Genomic DNA, 20367 nt, shown 5'->3' on the forward strand with positions numbered 1-20367 from the left:
CCGCCGGGCGGTGCTGGGGGCGTCCGCGGGGGCGGCGGGGGCGCGCGTCCCGGGGAGCTGGGCTCTCCAACTTCCCCGGGGTTTGCTGTTTTGTAACATTTCTTCCTTCCCTACGACCGACCATTAGAAAAAAGTGGCGGCGCGGCGCGCGGTCCCCCGACACCACCTGAACCGCGGCTTCGCTGCGGACTCACAGCCCAGGCCCCGGCGCCTTCGGGAGCCAGCGGGCACCCTTCCTCCCTGCGAGGTTTGCTTTTTCTGGGTTCTTTTCCAAGAGTGTGACTCTGCTTTGTTTTTACACACGTATCTACATGGCTCTCGGCATTTATTTTAAACCGGATCATTTTTTTTTTTTAAACAGATGCTTTGCATTTTACCTATTGAAATAGAAAAGGGAAAATACCATCCTGCTTTTTGGGGCAGGACTTTGGTTGGATAAATTGTATTTTAGATCCTAAGTGATTTAAAATTTTGTAATATCGTCTATATTTAAGACGTGGAAATTCCCAGAAGTGACTCCTATTTTTATTTTTTAGATTCCTTTCCATTTCAAGGAGGAAAGTCAAGATATCTTTACTCAGTGGAAGAATGATGTAGTTTCCTCCTAACCTTCTTTTCTTATGCTTCCAGGTAAGTGAGTCTGTTAATCATGAATTTCTTAAGAAATGAATCTTTGTATGGTCTGAATTTATTCAGTATTCTGGCTATGTTTGAAATGTGCTGAATTTCATTTTACTTCCAATAGTTCCATTAATAACAGATTATTATTTTAAGATATGAGTACTTTTTCAAGGTAGTATAATTACTTGGCTGCCTTGGAAAATTCTTTTATTCACTTGTAAAGCCTGTAATTTACATTTAATTCTGCCAGCTTCTTCAGAATTTATCTCTTCTCAGAATGGCAAATGCCAATAATGTGGTTAGAAGAACTACGTAATTCTTTTTTTAAAAATTCACCTGAATAAGATCATTTGTTCTTCTTTTGGAAGTTGTGACGAAATGTTAAGCTTTCTCAAATATTTCACCCATAATCAAAAGGCCATTGTAATTTTTACCATGCTACAAAATAATTATTTAAATAAAATAGGAAATTGAAGGATGATCTTACTTTCTGACTTATAGCATCTCAGGGGAATACTTTCTAGAACTCTTGGAGAATAGTACCCTGACAGATTGTATGGTTGGTTTTAGATTTGGGGACACATGTAAATCTCGGGGACGTTGTTTTAGTTCCGTTCTTGTAAGCAGTGATTTTGAATTTCTCTACTATAAGATATTTTATTACATCTGGCAAGACTAAACTTTGAAAAAAAACTAAGAACTTCAGGGACATCATTAGTTGAAATGGAACACTATGAGATGGGAAGTCATGTATGTGGTTCTTACCTTCAGCAGAGCAAACCTTTATTTTAGTTTTCTATGGAGATGAATCTATAAATGTAAAAATGAAAATAGATAAGCTGTGCTCACCATCTGCATACCTTCAAGAAAACCCCGTCACTGGTCTTCTTCATTCAACAAATTGCTGGAGAGGTTTTGTTTTGGTTTTTAATGTTTACTATTGTTGTACTGTTTGAGATAAAAGGCTGAAAACCAAAACGTTGGATGTGATTTTGTTTTAATGAACTGCTTTATACGCAAACAATGGCGAGTGAGGAGTTAAAGGGATTGTATCTGAGTTACCAGTAATGAAAAATAAAAACAACCTTGGCCAAAGTTAATAATAATCACAATAAAACAATAGTAATAATACAAAAATAACCAAACAGTAATTGTTCACAAATTCTTTTCTGAGTAGAGACTTGAGTGGCTAAGAGGCCTAAGTGATCCAAGGCTACTTTGAGGGTCACAATGGAAGTCTTCTAATCAGGTATTTCAATGTTTAATGTTTTTGAAAATGACATGGATGATGTGGAAGATAATAGTGTCATTAGAACATCATGATATTAAAACCTTGAGATGATTGTAGAAAAGAGCCAGAGTAAACTGTACAAAATAGAGAAGTAATGAGAAATAATCCAATTACGATGTTCATACCCCAGAATGAAGTGATGAGGGAGGCCCAGCTGGGTTTTGATGAGGGTCTGGTCTCTGTACGTCCTGCTGCAGAGACAGGGTGTTGATGGGGAGTCAGGCTGCACTGGGACAGTGGGAGCTTGGGAAAACCTCCAGGTTTCCAGGAACTGTGGGCTTCCCAGGTGGCGCTAGTGGTAAAACAACCCGCCTGCCACGCAGGAGACAAAAGAGGCACAGGCTAGAAAGATCCCCGGGAGGAGGGCAGGGCAACCCACCCCAGGATTCTTGGATAGAGGTCAGTATCGTGGACATTATCCCATGGACAGAGGAACCTGGTGGCCTATATTCACTCCATAGGGTCACAAAGAGGCAGACATGACTGAAGCGACTTAGCATGCCTGCATACTCCTTGTAATCTGAGTTCCTCATAGATGTAGGGCTTTGGAAGTCCCTCAATGGTGGACCTTCACCAGACCTGCAGGGGCCAGCCATGTAAACTGGGAAAGAGTGGCTGGTTGGCAGGTGTACCTGCCCTGTGCACGGTGGTCCTGGAGTCCCAGCCAGGAGAGGTGGTTGGTGTTCACCAGCTCGAGGTGCTGGAAGGCTCCCCCGGCGATCTCCTGGTCTCCTCCGTGTCCCCCTGGTGCCTTTGATACCGCCCGGCCTTCTCTGTGAATTGCTGCCCACTGAGTGCGTGACCGCACCCCGAGCCCAGTGTCTCCACACTCTCTCCCACTGGGAACTCTTCCTTCCCTGCCACCCTCCAGGGAACATTTACTGGTCCTTCAGTGGCAACCCCCCTCTGAGGCTTCTAGCACTCAGACACAGGTCCTGGCACCTGGATACGCTGAAAGAGGCATGGCATGGTTGATGAAAACAGAGGAAGGGAATATAGGGGGGTCTGGGCCTGTGGGAACCGCATCCCTCTGCTTCCCTCCCCCCGCAGAGCAGACACCTGGCACTGTCTCCTTGTCACAGTCCCACGACGGCCGCCTGGGCCCCTGAGCAGGATGCTGACGCGGCGGGTCTCACTCTGATCCAGTTAGTTCCTCAGCTGCGGTCTGTGGGGTCCAAGCTCTGTTTGTGGCCAGATCACCCTGTAGTTCTTTGCAGCTCTGCGAGCCCATGCATGACACGTGTCTATCAGATAACGTGAAGTAGTAGCCGATGGCGTTTCCTTTTGGAACGAAGGGGTGTTACAAGTAAATATGGATATAAAACTATAATGGAGTAACTGGCAGGTTGTGCATATTTGCAAAACTAGAGAATCAGGTAGAGAAATTTGTATAGATAGTTTACGAAGTGGCCTTCTTTGGGATCTGTTTTGGACTTCCACAGTCTTTCCACTTAATGGAATGAGACGTGAAGAATGTGAGCTTGTCATGAGTGCCAGTGTCTGCTGCTGCAATTTTCATTTATCCTCCTGAACCACAGTTCCTTTTCCGCAGCGGGGGCTTCTCCAGGCCAGGCCAGGAGAGGCACTCTGGCCTGATGCGGCCTGCCACGGGGCGGCCGTCTCTTGTCTGCTGACTGTCACCTCCTCAGGCCTGGCTTCTGTCTCTTCTGCTCTGCTCCGGGGCTCTGCTCGTTGAGCTTCTCCTGGCATCAAGTGGGTTTCTTGCTTCAGCCTCTCGTGGCTGTGTCTTGCCCTGCCGGCCCCTCACTCCCCAACCCCCACCTCCTCCTTCCTCCGTGCCCCTCCTCACTGCGTTCCTGCTCTGGACTCAGCCCTGGAAATCCATCCTGGCCTTTGCCTGGCCTGGGGCTGGGCCCTGTCGCCTCCACCATCCTCCACTGTCTGCAGTTGTTCGCCTGCTGGGTCTTTGTCCTGTGGCCATCATCGTCCTCAAAGGGGGCTCCGTGTCTACGTTTGCAACGCCCAGCATATGTTTGTCTGTATGCACGTTCACAAACATTTGGATGAATTTCTGGTGTCTGAAAACCCTCATCAGAACCACGTATTGTCAGTATTTTAATTTGCTGAGGGCTTGACTGTGTATGGTCTGGGTGACTGAACACGCATGCAGTCACAGTATACCTGTCTGTCCTCTGTCTTCTCTTCCCCCCTCTGTCTTCTTTCTCTTTCACGTTTGTTTTCTGTGCTACCGTGGATAGGAGGGATGTGAACGAGGGCTCTAACTCTAGTACCAGCGCCTGCTTAGGTTAAATAAATTCTTTTTTAAGTAAGTCACGGAAGGTTGGCCATAACCCAGGTGTCCACTGGTGGTGAATGGTTAAACAAAATGTGGTCTGTGCGCTCCATGGAATAGTACTCAGCCTTAAAAAGGAAGCAGATTCTAATACATGCTACCACACGGATGTTGAACTCAAGGATGTTATACAACGGTGAAATCAGCCAATCACGAAAGGGCAGACACTGTATGATTGCACTTTCAGGAGGTAGCGGGAACAGTCATACTCATGATGACACAGAGTAGGATGGTGGTTGCCAGGGGTTGAGGGAGTGGAGGATGGAGTTGTTTAACACGGTTTAAATTTTCAAGACAAAGAAGTTCTAGAGAGTCATTGTACAACAGTGTGAATATACTTGAAAATTGTGAAGAAAATAAACTTTGTTATGTGTATTTTACCATAATTAAAGATAACAAAGTAAGTCAAAGACTTGACTTTAAAAAAGAATAATAATCCTTTAAAAGTAAAAAAAAAAAAAAGTTGAAAGGGATTTCTTTTTTTTTTTTTTGCCACTTAATTTTTTTAATGAAAGGGATTTCTTTGATTTAGGGACTTTCCCTTCCTTGAGCTTAATTTTTCACTTGTGTAGAGTGTAAAAAAAAATGATTGATTTCTGTACTTTTGGCTGTGTTGGGTCTTTGTTGTGGCGCTCGGGCTTCTCATTGCGGGGGCTTCTCTTGTTGCAGAGCACGGACTCCGGGGTGCTGGGGCTCAGTAGCTGTGGCCCACGGGCTTAGTTGCTCTGCGGCATGTATTATCGGCATGTTTTATCTTCCCCCAACCAGGGATGGAACGCGTGTCCCTTGCATTGACAGGTGGATTCTTAACCACTGGACCACCAAGGAAGTCCTACGTAGATTTTAAAGTCACTTTTCATTAAAAAATTGTATTGTGTAAGAAAAACAAATTATCTTTCCATTGACGAGACCTTTGGAATTTACTTTCAGACCTTGTTATTCCTTTTCTTAGTGTTGCCTGTATTTTCAGTTAAAATCTGGTTCAAAATTACCCACTTCCTCACCTGTTTTTCTTCAGCAAAGGTAACAGGATCTTATTGCTCGTCTGGAAATACTTGTATGACATTGAAAATCAGTGTGAGGAGCAGGAATGTTTTTTTCTGTCCCGAGAAGAGGGCATGACAGAGTCTAGGGTTTAATTTGACTGCTCATAAGGAGACAGCTGGGCTTCCCTTGTGGTTCAGATGGTAAAGAATCTGCCTGCAGTGAGAGAGACCCCAGTTCAGTCCCTGGGTCAGGAAGATCCCCTGGAGGAGGCCATGGCACCCCACTCCAGTATTCTTGCCTGGAGAATCCCAGGGACAGAGGAGCCTGGCGGGCTGCAGTCACTGGGGTTGCAAAGAGTCAGACGTGACTGAGCAACTATCTCTAATACTTTCAAGGAGACAGCTACTTTAAGTCTTGCCTTTTTATTTTATTTTTCCCATTACACTAATGGCCCTTTCAAGTGGAAAATCATGACCCTACAACTGTAAAGAAAACTCTGGTGCTTGAAAGGGCACAGTTTCACAAGGTTCAGCTGACACCTGGGAAGCAGTTGTCTCAAAGGTTCTGACCCGTTAGGTAGTATGTTTCCTGAAGAATTTAAAATGAAACTTGAATCCCTTCAACCTAGGGGCACACTGGCTGAGAAGGGAAAGTAGAGATCGGGTGAGGCCGTGTGTGAAGCTTTGAGGGGAAAGTGGGAATGAAGGTCAGAGGCGGAGGGTGGGCAAAAGAAGGAATTAGGACCTTATGGAAACTTCTAGCTCAGTTGTTACTGAGGTTTTTAATGTTCCAATGTGATCCTGTGGTCAAGGCCTCTAGGAAAAATGAAATTCATCTCTACTATTGGGAAACTCATTCAGTTGATATTGTAAATTTTTTTGGTAAAGTTTTAAAAAAAACACATGGTAATTAGGAGTAATAGTGTTTATACTCGAATGTTGTGATAAAGACATGCATATTTTCAATTCAACGAAAATGTGAGACTTATTATTGGGTTGGCCAAAAGGTTCATTTTTTTTCCCCCGTAAGATGGCTCTAGTAGCGTTTAGTTGTCTTTAACTTCATTCAAAACAATTTTGTTAGATTGTATTGTGACAGCTATCATATCAGCATGGATTTTAAAAAAACTTACCAAGATTGGTGAATTGTTATGTAGCTATAGTATTGTAGCTTTAGTATTGAAGATGGAAGAAAAGACCCAACATATTATGCTTTATTGTTTCAAGAAAGGCAAAAACGAAAGTGAAACACAAAGAATGATTTATGCAGCGTATGAGGAAGGTGCTGTGACTGAAGGAACGTGTCAGAAGTGGTTTGCAGAATCTCGTGCTGGAGATTTCTTGCTGGATGATGCTTCACGGTCGGGTAGACCAGTTGAAGTTGATAGCAACCAAAACGAGACATTAATTGAAAACAGTCAACCTTATGCCGTGTGGGAGGCAGGCAGCGTGCTCCAAATATCGTAATCAGTCTTGAGCATCACGTGCGCCAGCTGGCCACCAGCTTGGTCATCTTCACTGCTTTGATGTTCGGGCGCCACATAAGTTAAGTGGAAACACTGTCTTGAGCATAGTTTTGCAGAAGAGTCTCTACTTAAACATAACAAAAACATTACCTGTTTTGAAAACAAACTGTGAGGGATGATGAGAACTGGAAACTGTATAATAATGTAGAATAGAAGAGTTCATAGGGCGAGTGCAGTGAACCAACACCAACCACAGCAAAGGCTAGTCTTCATCCAAAGAAGGTAGCGTTGTGAATTTGGTGGGCCTGAAAGGGAGTCCTCTATTATGAGCTCGTTCTATAAAACCAAAAGATGAATTTCGACAGATAGTGCTCCCAGTTAGACCAGCTGAAGGCAGCACTTGATGAAAATTGTGTGGAATTGGTCAACAGAAAGTGCATAATTCTCTACCAGAGCACCACAAGACCGCATGTTTCTTTGATGACCAGGCAAAACTGTTACAGCTTTGTAAAGTAAAAAGTGTTACTGAGTCCTCCGCTGGATTCACCAGACATTGCGCCTTTGGATGGCTTTGGGATTTTTTTTTTTTTTTTTTTGGTCTTTGCAAAATTCTCCTAATAAAAAAAAATTCCATTTCCTGGAAGACTGTAAAAGGCACCTGAAATGGTTCTTTGCTTAAAAAGATAAAAAGTTTTGGGAAGGTGAAATTATGAAGTTGCCTGAGAAATGGCAGAGTGTAGTGGAACAGAATGATAAACATGTTCAATAATGTTTTTGGTGAAAATGAAAAATGAGTGTTTTGTTTTAACTTAAAAACCAAAGTAACTTTCTGGCCAAACCAACACATGCTAGACTTGAACCCTGTCGGTGACCGAGTGCCAGTTCTTGGATTGGAATCCAGTCCCTGGTGAAGGTGTCAGTCACATGCAGAGAAATGAGAAAAATAAAGTGATGTTTTCAAAGAGCTAATATTCACTTTAAAGGAATAATGTTTACTTTGAGCTTCTGGTCTGTTTTCTTATATATTAAAATGTAAAATATTTATTCTTTTAGAATATAATGATGGTTAATATTTAAAATTTCTATTTCTTGGCAAATTAAAATGTTGGATATCATTCAGGATTCGTGGTTACAAGAACCAGAAGTGAACTAGACTGCCTTAGGAAAGGAATCTGTTGGAATTTGCACAAGGTCATGTGTGTGTGTGCTAAGTTGCTTCAGTTGTGTCCGACTCTTTGTAACCCCATGGACGGTAGCCCTTCAAGCTCCTCTGTTCATGGGAGTCTCCAGGCAAGAATACTGAAGAAGTTTCCATGCCCTCCTTCAGGGAATCTTCCCGACCCAGGGATTGAGCCAGTGTCTCTTGTGGCTCCTGCAGGCAGGTTCTTTACCGCCAGCTCATATCTGATAAAACTTCCACCAAGGGCTATTGGTATCATTAATGTGTTTTCTAAGTTTATAAAACATGTGACAGCTTTGTCCCAAGCCAGTGGAGTATATACCAAGGGACAGAGGTCTTGATGGCTGGAAAATAATAGATTAACTTGAAGTTAAATTAAGTACCATCACATGACATATACCATTGGCATTTTTTGATGATTTTCTGCAGCAAGGTGAAGTGTAACGTTACCTGTAGCCTTGGCCTCATTTGAGTCCTGCCGTTGGAATGGGAGCTGTCCCTGGGGGTGGATTAGCTACTTGCGTGTGGGCACGTGTGTGGTTTTGTGTTAGGCAGTCACCTAACTTTTCTTCCTCTGAAGTTCTTGCTGTGTGTTTCAGTGTTATTTTTGCTTATCTCACTGTAATTTGATAAGGCATGTTAACCCTTGTAGTGCTTATTTAGGAAGCCAGATTGTGGAGCGTTCTAGAACGCTCTGACCGCTGTTCTAGAAACTCTTGCTCCCCTTGGCTTGTCTGGTGACCTCCTCTGGTTTTCTCCCTCTTTCTGTGGCTGATCCTGGGTGGCCCCCTCCCCAGTCCTTACAGGTCCGTGTTCCCCAGCGTCCCATCCTCTCCGCCCTCTCGTTCTGTGTCATCTGCGCAGTCTCCTCGGCTCTAGGTGCTGACCTTGTGCTGACCTCACGTTTGTTTCCCCAGCTCACTCTGCCGTCTGAAGTCCCCAGCTCCCTGCACTCATTATGCTCCCCTGGGCTCCCCCAGACCCCAGCCAGAACCCCCCAAGATACCCTGATGTTGTTACCATCACTCAGGGGCTTACGTGGTCCTTCGCCAAGTGCCTGCACCCTGCCCATCCTCTTCCTTTTAAAAAAATTTTAATTAATTAACATTTTATTTTTTAATTTTGTGACTGTGCTGGGTCTTTGCTGCTGCGTCCTGCCCCTGGAACACCCTTCCAGGCTCCTTGGCTGGGCCAGTTCCTGCTGGTTCTCCACGACTTGACTCTGGTGGTCTCTCTTTCCAGGCTTCTCGCCTCCCCCTGAGCTGACCTGTGGGCTACCCTCTCCTTTTATGGCCCCTACTGTGTGGTGTTACTGCATTTGGTTTTCTTGGCTTTTGTTCCTGTTACCCGGTCCATGGTGTCTGGAGCATCCTGAGCACCCCCAGGACCACTCCACACTCCCAGGGACTGGCGCTAAGCGGGTGCCCTGCAGGATGAATGGTTGGCAGGAGTTTGAGCAGGCCCGCCTGCTCTCCTGCCGAGGAGCGGGGTGCAGCGGACTTGCGCTGTCAAGGAATTCAAACCAGCATCTTTCTTCCCACCTCTTCTCCTGGTCCATGCCTTCCCCTCTAAGAAGGGCTCTTGTTTTCTCCTGAGTCAAATTGTGGGAGAAGCTGAGGATGAAGAAGTACATGAATGAAAGAAAATAGCTTGTCAGAAGGGCACCAGAGAAACAGCTTGCTTTCTGCTCCCTCCTGCACTTCCCATCTCGTGTTTCCGGTTGTGTTTCTTTGGTTTGGGAAACACGCGTACGTGGCCACCGGTCTGCCAGCTTGCAGGCTGCATGCCAGCATTTCTCCCCGCTAGGAGCAGACCGAAGGTGTACGTAGGCGTCTCCTTTCTCCTCAACTTCTTCTTCTTTAACTCAGGGCACACAGGCTCTCACCCTGGCACTTCTGGTTGTTCAGTTGATTGGTGTTGGAGCGGGTGCCTCCCTGTTTCTAGAGGCGAGGCAGTGGGCTCCACACTGGCCCTGGAATTGGGGTTGGAAGCTCAGCTCCATCGCTTACCAGTGCGGTGAGATGGACAGGTTTCTGCACCCCCCTACCCTTCATCTGGAAAGTGAGACAAACCTTTTAGAATTGTTGTGAGGATTGAGATGAATGTTTGTGAAGTACCTGGCACATCCTAAAGGTAGTCAGTCCTAAAGGAAATCAACCCAATGAATGTTCATTGGAAGGACTGGTGCTGAAGCTGAAACTCCAATACTTTGGTCACCTGATGCAAAGAACTGACTCATTGGGAAAGACCCTGATGCTGGGAAAGATTGAAGGCAGGAGGAGAAGGGGACGACAGAGGATGAGATGGCTGGATGGCGTCACCGACTCAATGGATGTGAGTTTGGGGAAACTTCAGGAGATGGAGAAGGACAGGAAGCCTGGTGTGCTGCAGCCCATGGGGTCGCAAAGAGTCAGACATGACTTGAGCCGCTGAGTAACAATAACAACCTGGCACATAGTAGGGATGCAAGAGATTACCAGTATTAACTAACAGGATGTAAACATTTACATTTTTCCAAAACAGAAAATAAACCTGTGGTCCCTGCTCCTCCCTTTTCCTTTCCCAGCTTCCATAATGGAAAGAATTCGCTTGTGTATGGGCTAATTAATTAGTTAATTAAGCACACGTTGGTTTGCATGTTAGCCAGGAGTGCTCCACTGTGAGACACTGGAGGTTCGGGGAGATGGACAGTCCTGGTTCTATAGGAGCCCGTGGTGTGGTCCCTGAGCCACTGCACTGAGTCTACCGGGATGCTGGGGACCCAGCCAGATCCCCCGGCTTCACTTGAAATCAGAATCTTTGGGGAGCTTGGTTGTTTCAGCTCTGGCCTCAGGAGCCTCAGAGTGACGTTAACTTCACCTTCTCATGGTGATCCTCTCTCCCAGGGCCCCCAAAGGAGCCGTGATCTCTGCTCCGGGCTTGACGTCTCGCTCTCTGCTGTTCCTGACTTACTCTGGAGCCTCCACTGGGCTGATGGCTGCAGAGCCTCGCTCGTGTGCTGGTGACTTCCCGCTGCATTTGTGGTGAGCGTCTCACCACGCACACCCTTCTGATACACACATTTTCAGCTGTGGTGCAGGTGTCCTGTGTAGTTACTTACGCAGTTGTCTTCTTGTGGCCAAACGTGGTTCAGCACTTCACTGGTTGGAAATATTTTATTTGAAAATAATTTCAGCTTATAGAAAAGTTTCAAACTGGAACCAAAAGCACGCAAAGCCTTTACCCAGATCCTCCTATTGTTAATATTTTGCATCATTTGTTTTTCATTTGTGTGCTCATTCTCTCCCTCTCTCTAGTATATGTAAGCAAAATTATTACACGTCGTATTTTCCTGAACCATTTGATGAACTAATAGAATTCCATGAACAGTCCGTGGGGGCTACAATCCGTGGGGTCAAAAAGAGTCGGACATGACTAAGCAACTAACACTTTGACTCTTTCATAGATTATAAATGAAGTGAAGTGAAAGTTGCTCAGTCGTGTCTGACTCTTTGCAACCCCATGGACTACCCAGTCCATGGAATTCTCCAGGCCAGAATACTGGAGTGGTTAGCCTTTTCCTTCTCCAGGCGATCTTCCCAACCCAGGAGTCAAACCCAGGTCTCCCGCCTTGCAGGCGGATTCTTTACCACCTGGCCACCAGGGAAGCCCCATACATAGCCCTTGCTCTCAAATAGTTTGGTGTGTATTTCCTAAGAATAAGCATATTTTCCAGTATAACAATAGTGCAGGCATCAGTCAGTCAGCTTGACATCTATTTCAATTTATCTTCTTAGATAACAGACTGTCTACACTCTGTAACGTTGACTTACAACGTCCTTTATGGTGTTTTGCTGTAGTACTACGATCAGGCATTGGATTTAGTTATTATATCTCTTTGTTCCTGCCCCCTGAAACCTTCTCATAGTTTTTCTTGTTTTGAATGATGTTTGTGAAGAATACTGTTGTTTATCTTGTAGAGGATGTTCATTTGGGGTTAGGTGACTGATCTCGTGGTTGGATTCAGGCTGTGCGTTCCTAGCTGGGATTCTGCACAGGGACGGGTTCTTACTGGCTCCCCACCTCCCCCTTGTTGGCGACGCTGATTTCAGTGACCCTGGCCAGGTGACGGTCCATTTCTCCACTGTGTGGTTACTATCTTTCTCTTTGTAACTACTAAGAAATGCCTTACTTTTATCACCTTTTGTTGTGATACCTATTCATCAACTCATTTCTCATCTGTAATGAAATTAGCATTTTAAAACTTGCTTTGTACAAGTTCAGAGGCTTGGCTTATGTGGAGGCTCCCATCCGATCTTAATTTTATGGTGAGCAGTTGGATGGATTGGAGACCTAGAAAGGAACTGAAATAACTGTCACTGATTATTTTTTTTTTTTACAGGTGCTCATGTGGTGATTTATTCTGAAGAGCTCACACTCTTCAATTCATGATAAAAAATTTCAGTCTGGTGGCGGTGTGGAGATCTGTCTTTAGCTTGTAGGCTGTGTTCACTGTGCATGCTGAGTCGTTCTGACTGCCAGGGTTTGAGGCCCAAAGACAGAAGTGACAGGGGCCAGACAGTGTGTGGAGCTGGCGAGCTGGTCTTGCCAGCCCTCCCATAGGGCCACCAAGGCGATATGGTCACTGTGATGCTTGAGGAGGCAACCTCGGAGTGGACCTCTTCTTTCAAAGATCTGCCCTTTGAAAAAGAAGCTTTGCTGTTCTCTGCCCTGTTCTGGAGGTTGACCAAGAGGTTTAGGTCGGAGGTTCACAGTGTTATCAGTGTCCTATTCATTTTCTCAACACCCCTTGACTAAGAAAATGACTCAGAGGTTTTCTTTTTTCCCCCCACTAAGTAGTTATAGCCATTAGCTTATATTTATGTCCTAACAAGCTAGTAGCTGTTTGAAAAAATAAGACAATAGATTGAAAGAATAATAAGTTTTGTCTCCTTCTTAACCACAGTTCCCTGACAATGGGTGGTGTGCCTCCCTTGGGAGCTGCACAGCACTGCAGACCTTGGAGTCAGATGGGCCGTCATCTTGTGTAGCTGTTGCTTTTATCACAGTAACTGCTCAAAATGTACTTTCACAAGGATGTGATCTTCAAAAGGAATGTAGCTCAGAATGATGTTGAAAATGTGGGTTATCTGGAGCTCGTAGTTTGCACAGTGCCCAGCACAGTCTGGTATCTAGTGCTTCGCTTGAAAATTTAAAATATTCTGAAGCACAATTATGCACTCCCTTTGGTACCCTAGCGTGGTGCCTTGGCACACAGTTTGGGAATCATTGAGTTAGGTATTAAAAAGTTTCCTGGGGGTGTTTTGTAATCCTTTGGTAGCCTTTAGACATCCAGATATGTGCCTCCAAGGTAAGTTAGGGGTTAAGTAACTGGAAGGAGCAAGGTTGTAATTTCTCAGCACACTGACAGGAGGGCAGAGATGTCATGTCAACTTAATTAGCAAAAGCTGAAAATTCTTTTATTTACGATATGGCTCCAGTCAGAGGTCTGCTCCCTGCTCCTTAGATAGTATTACATAATACCCTGCTTACTAATGAATAAAAACAATTAGATAAGATTTTCTTACTTAACCTTTTTGGTTTGGTGCACATGTTATTCTTCCCACAAGCTGATTATTTTCTATGGATTAATGATTTCCTTGACAAATACTTTAGCACTGTCCCCTTCAGGCTTTGGAAGAATGCTGTAAATCTCAAACCCAGGCTTGTCACTAAGGTTTATATCTTTCATAAGAAGGTATAACAGCTGTGTGGATTAACTAGATCCTGGTAGAAATTAGATCTGGTTGACATAATAATTTCAGTTGTATGTATCTGAGCTTCAGCTGTGAAGAGATTTTCCTGTTAGGAAGGGGGATGTTTTGAACATCAGGGTAACGAGGGATACCCGCTCTACCTGGTGTGAGGCTTTGGAAGATCATGGCAGATGGCTTCCCCATCTAAGGGGCTGTCTCAAAGGAATGGGAACTTGGGAGCATGTCACCATAGATGATCCTTGTAAGAGTGGAACGGCTTGGTGTCCAAGACGGGCCCTAAGCTGCGTGTATCGGATCTTGCTACACAAACTCCGTGGCCCGGGTGGGGCTCGTCCTGGGACCTGCAGGGTGTTCAGCATTCCTGGGCCCACTCAATAGTGTCTCAGCCAGATATCACCCTCCCCCAATTTCTAGACACCCTTGACTACCGTGCTTTGGTCAAACGTGAACCCAGCCCTCGTTTAACAAATGAGGAAGCTGAGGCTCAGGGCAGGGAAGGGGTCACCCGAGGTCACAGATACGAGTATAGCCAGGATCTCAGTCCCCTGCCCGCCTGCCTGGCGTCCAGGCACAGAGCTACCCAGGTCATTTCCTCCAGCTCTGATCATCCAAGATTCTTATGATCAAAGGGAGATGGGAGGTTTTGTTTTTTTTTCTTTTTATTCAAGTATAGTTAGTTTGCAATGAGTGTTACTTTCAAGCATACAGCAAAGTGACTTTTTTTTTTTTTTTTTGCAGATTAGATTTCATTATAGGCTATTACAAGGCACTGAGTGTGGTTCCCTGTGCCATCCAGTAGGTCCTTGTTGCTTGCCTACCTTACGTACACTAGTGTGTGTCTGTGAATCCCCTGCTCCTAATTTATCCCCCCTCCCTTTCCAGGTCTGTGAGTCTGTTTCTGTTTTATCAATAAGTTCATTTGTACCATTTTCTTCTCTAGATCCCACAAGCAAGTAGTATCATATGATATTCTTCTCTTAACTTCACTCAGTATCACAATCTCTAGGTCCATCTGTGTTGGCGCAAATGGCATTATTTTGTAACTTTTGTGGCTGATTAATATTCCATTAATCTGCCCATGGACATTTAATTTATGTCCAGGTCTTAGTGCTGCTATGAACATAGAAGAAAAACTCCCATGAACACTTTCCATGTGCAGAAGCCATCCACTCAGGTCACACTCATTGAACATCAGCAAAATCACAACAGAACTGCAAAGATGTGAACATGAAGGAAAGTCTTTATCCATGAGCCATAGCTAACTGGAATTAGAGACGTAACATAAAAGGGAAATCGGAGCACTCTAAGAAGGTTTTGGGTTTCCTAGGTGGCTCAGTGGTAAAGAATCCACCTGCCAAAATAAGAGACGCAGGAGATGTGAGTTCGATCCCTGGGGAGAAAAGGTCCCCTGAAGGAGGAAATGGCAACCTGCTCCAGTATTCTTGCCTGGAAAATCCCATGGCTGGAGGCGCCTGGAGAATTACTGTCCATGGGGTCACAAAGAGTCAGACGAGCCTGAGCAAACACGTGAATGCTGGGGTGCGTGTGAGATAGGCGTTTAACCGTGAATAAACCTTAGAAGAAAATGGAAATGACAGAAATCCAGTTTACTTGCTAAATATTTGGACTCCTAGACCTAGAATAAAAACTACAGGAGGGCAGGGATTTCTATCTCTTATTCGCTGCTGCATTTCCACCTCCTGGAATGTTGCCTGGCGAGTAGGAGAAACTCTGGAAATGTTGTGGGTTGGGTGCAGGGGCATGCTCTAACTTATGGGTAATGTTTGTGGGTAATGTTATACCTAAAGTATTCCGGTAGGATATGAGTTACTGGATTCTTTGAAGTTTGCTTAGATAAACTTTATTTCATGTTACAGTCAAATAATCTGCAGAAATGATAATGTCTGTGCTGAGTTCTCACTGGCTGGAGTGTGATGTTGAGGGTACTATGATGACGTTAGTATTTTTTGTCATCACCAAATGAATATCCTGCCTGCGACTGCGTATTTGCAGTGCTGGCCACACGGTGGGCAGAGGTGTGATCTGATCATAGCTGGCATTTCTTGCTTCTGTTGAGTTTAGGATTCTGATCCCCAGGAAGGGGTTCAGAAGAAAGCCAGGCCTGTATCTAGCCCAGCGCTGGAAACGTACCTGCCTTTTAAGGATCCCTCGTGTGACACAGGGTGTTTATGCCCATGGCACTAGCTGTTAGAACAACAGCTTGTAACACTTCTGTAGCATCATCTTTTCAGAAGGAGATCCGTATAGTTTTGTTGTATCACTGAGAATGTGGATACACGTGGCCCCTTTATTCCAAGCAATTCAGGACTGTGTGCACAGGCTCACTTTCATTCACAACGTAGGAGTTGTTATTTATTACTTATGTGTGTTTATTTTGGGACCAAATTAAGAGGGTGTGGAGCTGTGTAGAGCAGCATCGCAGGTGGGGAGGGGTGGGGACCGGGGTCCTTGTCACCCAGTTTCTGACTAATCTCCACCTGGAGTCCTCATTGCCCCTCTGTGTGTTCCGGCCTTTCCACCACGTTGTCCTTTTGGAAACTTCTAGAGAAGGGGACGACATGGGATTACATGGTTGGATGGCATCACCGACTCAATGGATGTGAGTTTGGGTAGCTTCTGGGAGTTGGCGATGGACAGGGAGGCCTGGCGTGCTGCAGTCCATGGGGCCACGAAGAGTCGGACAGTTAACAGAGGATAGTATGCCAGACTGTTGCTTCCCAAAGCGTTGCCTGGAGATCACTGGTGTTATCAGATGCTTTTCAGAGGGACAGTTTGCTGGCCAGATAAGTTGGGAAAATACTGGATACTGCTTTCCTCTCTTGCTAGTACGATGCACCTGGGCCTGTTACAGTTTTTGGAGCTTTAAAAGGAGGACTTAAGTTTGGATTAACTTCGTGGGTCCCAGCCTTCTTTTCCACAGAACCCTTTCTCAGCATGACAGCTCTTAACCTTTGTAAGAACAGTGTTCCACCCACCAGCCTTTAAGAAAGAAGTGTTGCCGTGATGGCCACGTCTGATTTTGAGTTTGATTTGGCCCTCGCTAGCAGCCGTAGACTCAGGCAGTGTTTCTCAGCCTTCATCTTGGAGCTTTGAAAAAACACAGATGCCCCAGCTCATCCCAGAGTCTCTGATCCTGAGTGTCTGGGCTGGTGCGCATTGCCTGCATTTGTAAGATGCTCTGCAGGGGGTCTCCAGTGTCCCAGAGGCTGAGTTACTCTTCTTGGAAGAGGTTTCTGTTTCTCTCAGGCTGCAGTAGTTGCCTCCACTTCAGACCCTTCTGGATGTTTGATGTGTTTCCTCAAGGGAATTGGTTTGGGGTTGAAATAGATCTGATGTGCTCGGAAGTCCTCAGCTGCTGGGCCTCCGCTGGTGCGTTTGGGGTCAGGGGTGGCCAGGTCCTTTGCAGGCACGGTCCTGAGGCTGCCGGATCAGGGGGGTGGGAGGAAGTGGTGAGGAGGGGGCCGTTGAGGGTCATGCTCCTGACCCCCCAGGCGCTGCGCAGACCTGGAACTCTGCCCATCAGTCAGCTGGTGACCTGCAGGCACGGAGGAGGGTCTCGGGTTCTCTCGGAGAAGTGTTCTGTTGGGGTCGCCTCCTTTCATCTCGGGGGCCTCCCTGCCTTCCTGTCCACTCTCTGTTCCTCCCCATTTACCCCGAGAAGCCGGGCAGGAAGCAGCCCAGTGAGGTGGGCAGGCTTTTACCGTAGCTACTGGGGAATCCACACCAGGATAGTGAGGTGCCCCCGAGGGGCTTTTCCAGGGAGGGCCTAGATGAGAAGGACCACCAGGCTGCCTCGCTTGCCACTTCAGGGCGTGTGAGACAGGCCCCAGAGACTCAGTCTTTGATCCGAGGCAGGCACATCAAGCTTGTCTTTACCCCGTTGAAGTGTGGTCGTGGCCCGACCACAGAGATGACACCGGGCTCACCACAGAGCATAAACTCCGGCGGAAAGTGACCCGTCCTGTGAATGTAGGGGTGGAGGGAGGAGCCCTCACTGGCCTCTCTGTGGTGCTGGGCAGTGACCCGCTAGAAGGAAGGGGACCGCTTTCTGCATGGTGTTCACGCGCTGTCCTCCACACCTGGAATGCCCCATGTCTTCCCTGCCGCAGTCCTGGGAAGTGTGCTTCTTGATGACTCTCCAAGCGGAGATGAGCGACGCGGAAGCTCAGAGAGAAAACTGTCTTGTCCAAGGGTGGCTTGAGAGTGTGGGGCCGGAGTGCGAACTTAAATCTGTTCCATGCCAAGGTGTGGTTGGGCGTCCCCAGCCCAGTCCTGCGGACTGCGGCCGGTCCCCACTGTCAAGGTTGCCATCGCTCTTGCTTCTGAATGTCTTCTTTGCAATTGGGCTGGGTAACAGGCTCTTAAGGACATAGCAAGATGCCGTGTGGCGCTTTATTACCTATCAGCTGCTTTCTGTCACCCCTTGTTCTGGGACAGATTCTGAAGGAAAAGAAAACGGTGACCAAGCATTCAGCCGTTTTCTCCACTGAGTGTGTTTAGATTATGCTTCTTTTGATTTTATCAACAGGTGATTGGTTGTTGGATAAGCCGTTAGTAGTACTCACTGGCAGTGTGCCTTCCATCTAGGATTTGTGGCATTAGCTAGAATTTTATAATGGCGTAAAAAAATTTCATGGAGGAATTAAGAGTATCACCATGTGGTATAAAGCTACCATTAGTAAAATAAATATTAATCCGAGGTTAACTGTTTTTAGCCTAAGATTTCTCTTAATTCAGTATCCAGACTGAGCCTTTCTGTGTGTGTGTTTTTTTTTTTTTAAAGAGAGAGAGGGGAAAAAACTCTTTTATTTCAGCTCAGTTTGAAATTCTGATGTGAAGATCACCATGGCCCTGCAAAAGCTCAGTGTGAGTAATACTAACTGTGTCCGTAACTTCATTCCAAAAGCCGGTACCACTGCCCAGGAGGCAGGTGGCTGTGTGCTTCCGAGTTCCCTGAACACAGGTTTCTCAGATGTCAGCTCCAGAGGGTGATCGGTTAGATTGACTAAACATAAGTCATAAGGACCTAAGTGGATGGAAAAGCTACAGAGGTGAATGATCTTCCGAAAGCCTCACAGCTGGGGGCCGGCAGAAACCGCTTCTGATTTTGTCATCATAGATAATGTTGTCTTTAGTTGCCGTATTTTTAAGAAAAATAAAGTTGGTCAGCTATTATTACAGGAGCCAGCTGTTTAGCTTGGCCCACTGTGTGTGTGTTGTGTTTTGTTTTGTTTTGTTTTGTTTTTCCTGTGGGTAATGGGGGAGGTTTCCACTGGGTCTTCATTTGCTGCCTCTAGGCTTTCTGTAGTTGGGGTGAGTGGGGGGCAACTCCTTGTTCTCACTGCAGTGGCTTCCCTTGTTGGTGAGCACAGGATCCGGGCACACAGGCTTCAGTAGTTGCAGCCTGCGGGCTCTGTAGTTGTGACTCATGGGCTTCAGTTGCTCCTCGGCGTGTGGGATCGATCATCTCAGACCAGGGATCGAACCCGTGTCCCCTGCATTGGCAGGGGGCTTCTTATTCACTGTACCACCGGGGAAGTCTCAGGGGGTGCTTCCTCTGTGATATTTAATGGTAACCCAGTAGCGCAGACCTTGCCCAGCACTGCCAGCCGCGTGGAGTGATGTTTGTCCGTGTCTGTCAGGCCTCCCAGGCCCAGAGGAGGAACAGATGGCTCACAGACTCTGGAAGCCTGGTTTAGGGCAGCAGGCAGGTGACAGTGGAGTTTAAATAAGCTGAAATGATGCCTGCAAGTGAACATCCTTCCGAACAAGGCCTGTGGTCAAAGAAATTGGATTTATAGTGGTTGGTAATTTTAGTGAAAATTAAGACGTAGGTCTTTCTGTTCCGTCGTGCTGAATTATACTTGCTTATCATCATCAGAAAGGACTGAGGCATTTAGTAGCCTGATCTGTTCCGGGAAAATTTCACTTAGCATACAATCAAATGACCTTACTTTTACTTTAGAGGCTGGTCAGATAACATATAAATTCCAGGGCTTCACACTGGGTTCAGTGCAGCTTAGAATTTTTTTCCAGTCTTGAGTATTCATTGGAAGGACTGATGCTGAAGCTGAAACTCCCAACACTTTTGCCACCTGATGCGAAGAATTGACTTGTTGGAAAAGACCATAATGCTGGGAAAGATTGAAGGCAGGAGGAGAAGGGGATGGCAGAGGATGAGATGGTTGGATGGTATCACCAACTCGATGGACACAAGTCTGAGCAAGCTCTGGAAGTTGGTGATGGATAGGGAGGCCTGGTGTGCTTCAGTTCATGGGGTCGCAAGGAGTCGGACACAACTGAACGACTGAACTAACTGTGTCTATGTCAGTGTCTGCCCTCTCTGGTCTAATCCAGTCCCCCAGAGCTTCCTGCTGAGTAGTCCTTTGAGGCATCGCACGGCGGTACGTGTTGGAATGGCTGCCTTTCTGCAGAGCGAGCATATGGAGCCTCATTCTACATCAAGAGATAGAAATCCCAGCTCATACTGGCTCAAGCAAAAAAGAAAACATATTGGCTTCTATAAATACACAGGCAGCTGACTTCTGGGATCCCTTGGTCCAGGGACTCGACTCTCTCGGGTCTCCTCTCTTGTCGGCTTCGTTCAGATCATGGGAAAGGTGAGCCATCTGTAGATTCAGCTGCAGCTGAAGAGGGTGGTGCTTGTCTCTTGGTCATCCCAGCACACCCCAGGGCATACTCGCTGACCTTGACGGGGCACGTGTCTGTCTC

The 20367-nt window shown here is 46.2% G+C and overlaps 1 protein-coding gene across 29 annotated transcripts in view; it reads left to right on the forward strand.

Moving 5' to 3' along the window:
* Positions 1 to 20367, forward strand: part of CSGALNACT1 (chondroitin sulfate N-acetylgalactosaminyltransferase 1) — a 336716-nt gene that overhangs the window by 164326 nt on the left and 152023 nt on the right. For 22 of the 29 annotated variants that reach the window (XM_027962570.2, XM_060407076.1, XM_042241408.1 and 19 more), the window contains one exon: positions 537 to 630. The gene's annotated coding sequence lies outside the window, so the exon portion shown is untranslated. Of the gene's footprint in view, positions 1 to 92; positions 248 to 536; positions 20256 to 20367 lie in introns of those variants that run through there. The other 7 variants (XM_060407077.1, XM_027962575.3, XM_060407080.1 and 4 more) reach the window with 3 other exon arrangements.

The sequence above is a fragment of the Ovis aries genome, chromosome 26 (assembly GCF_016772045.2).
Source record: "Ovis aries strain OAR_USU_Benz2616 breed Rambouillet chromosome 26, ARS-UI_Ramb_v3.0, whole genome shotgun sequence".
Classification (NCBI taxonomy): domain Eukaryota; kingdom Metazoa; phylum Chordata; class Mammalia; order Artiodactyla; family Bovidae; genus Ovis; species Ovis aries.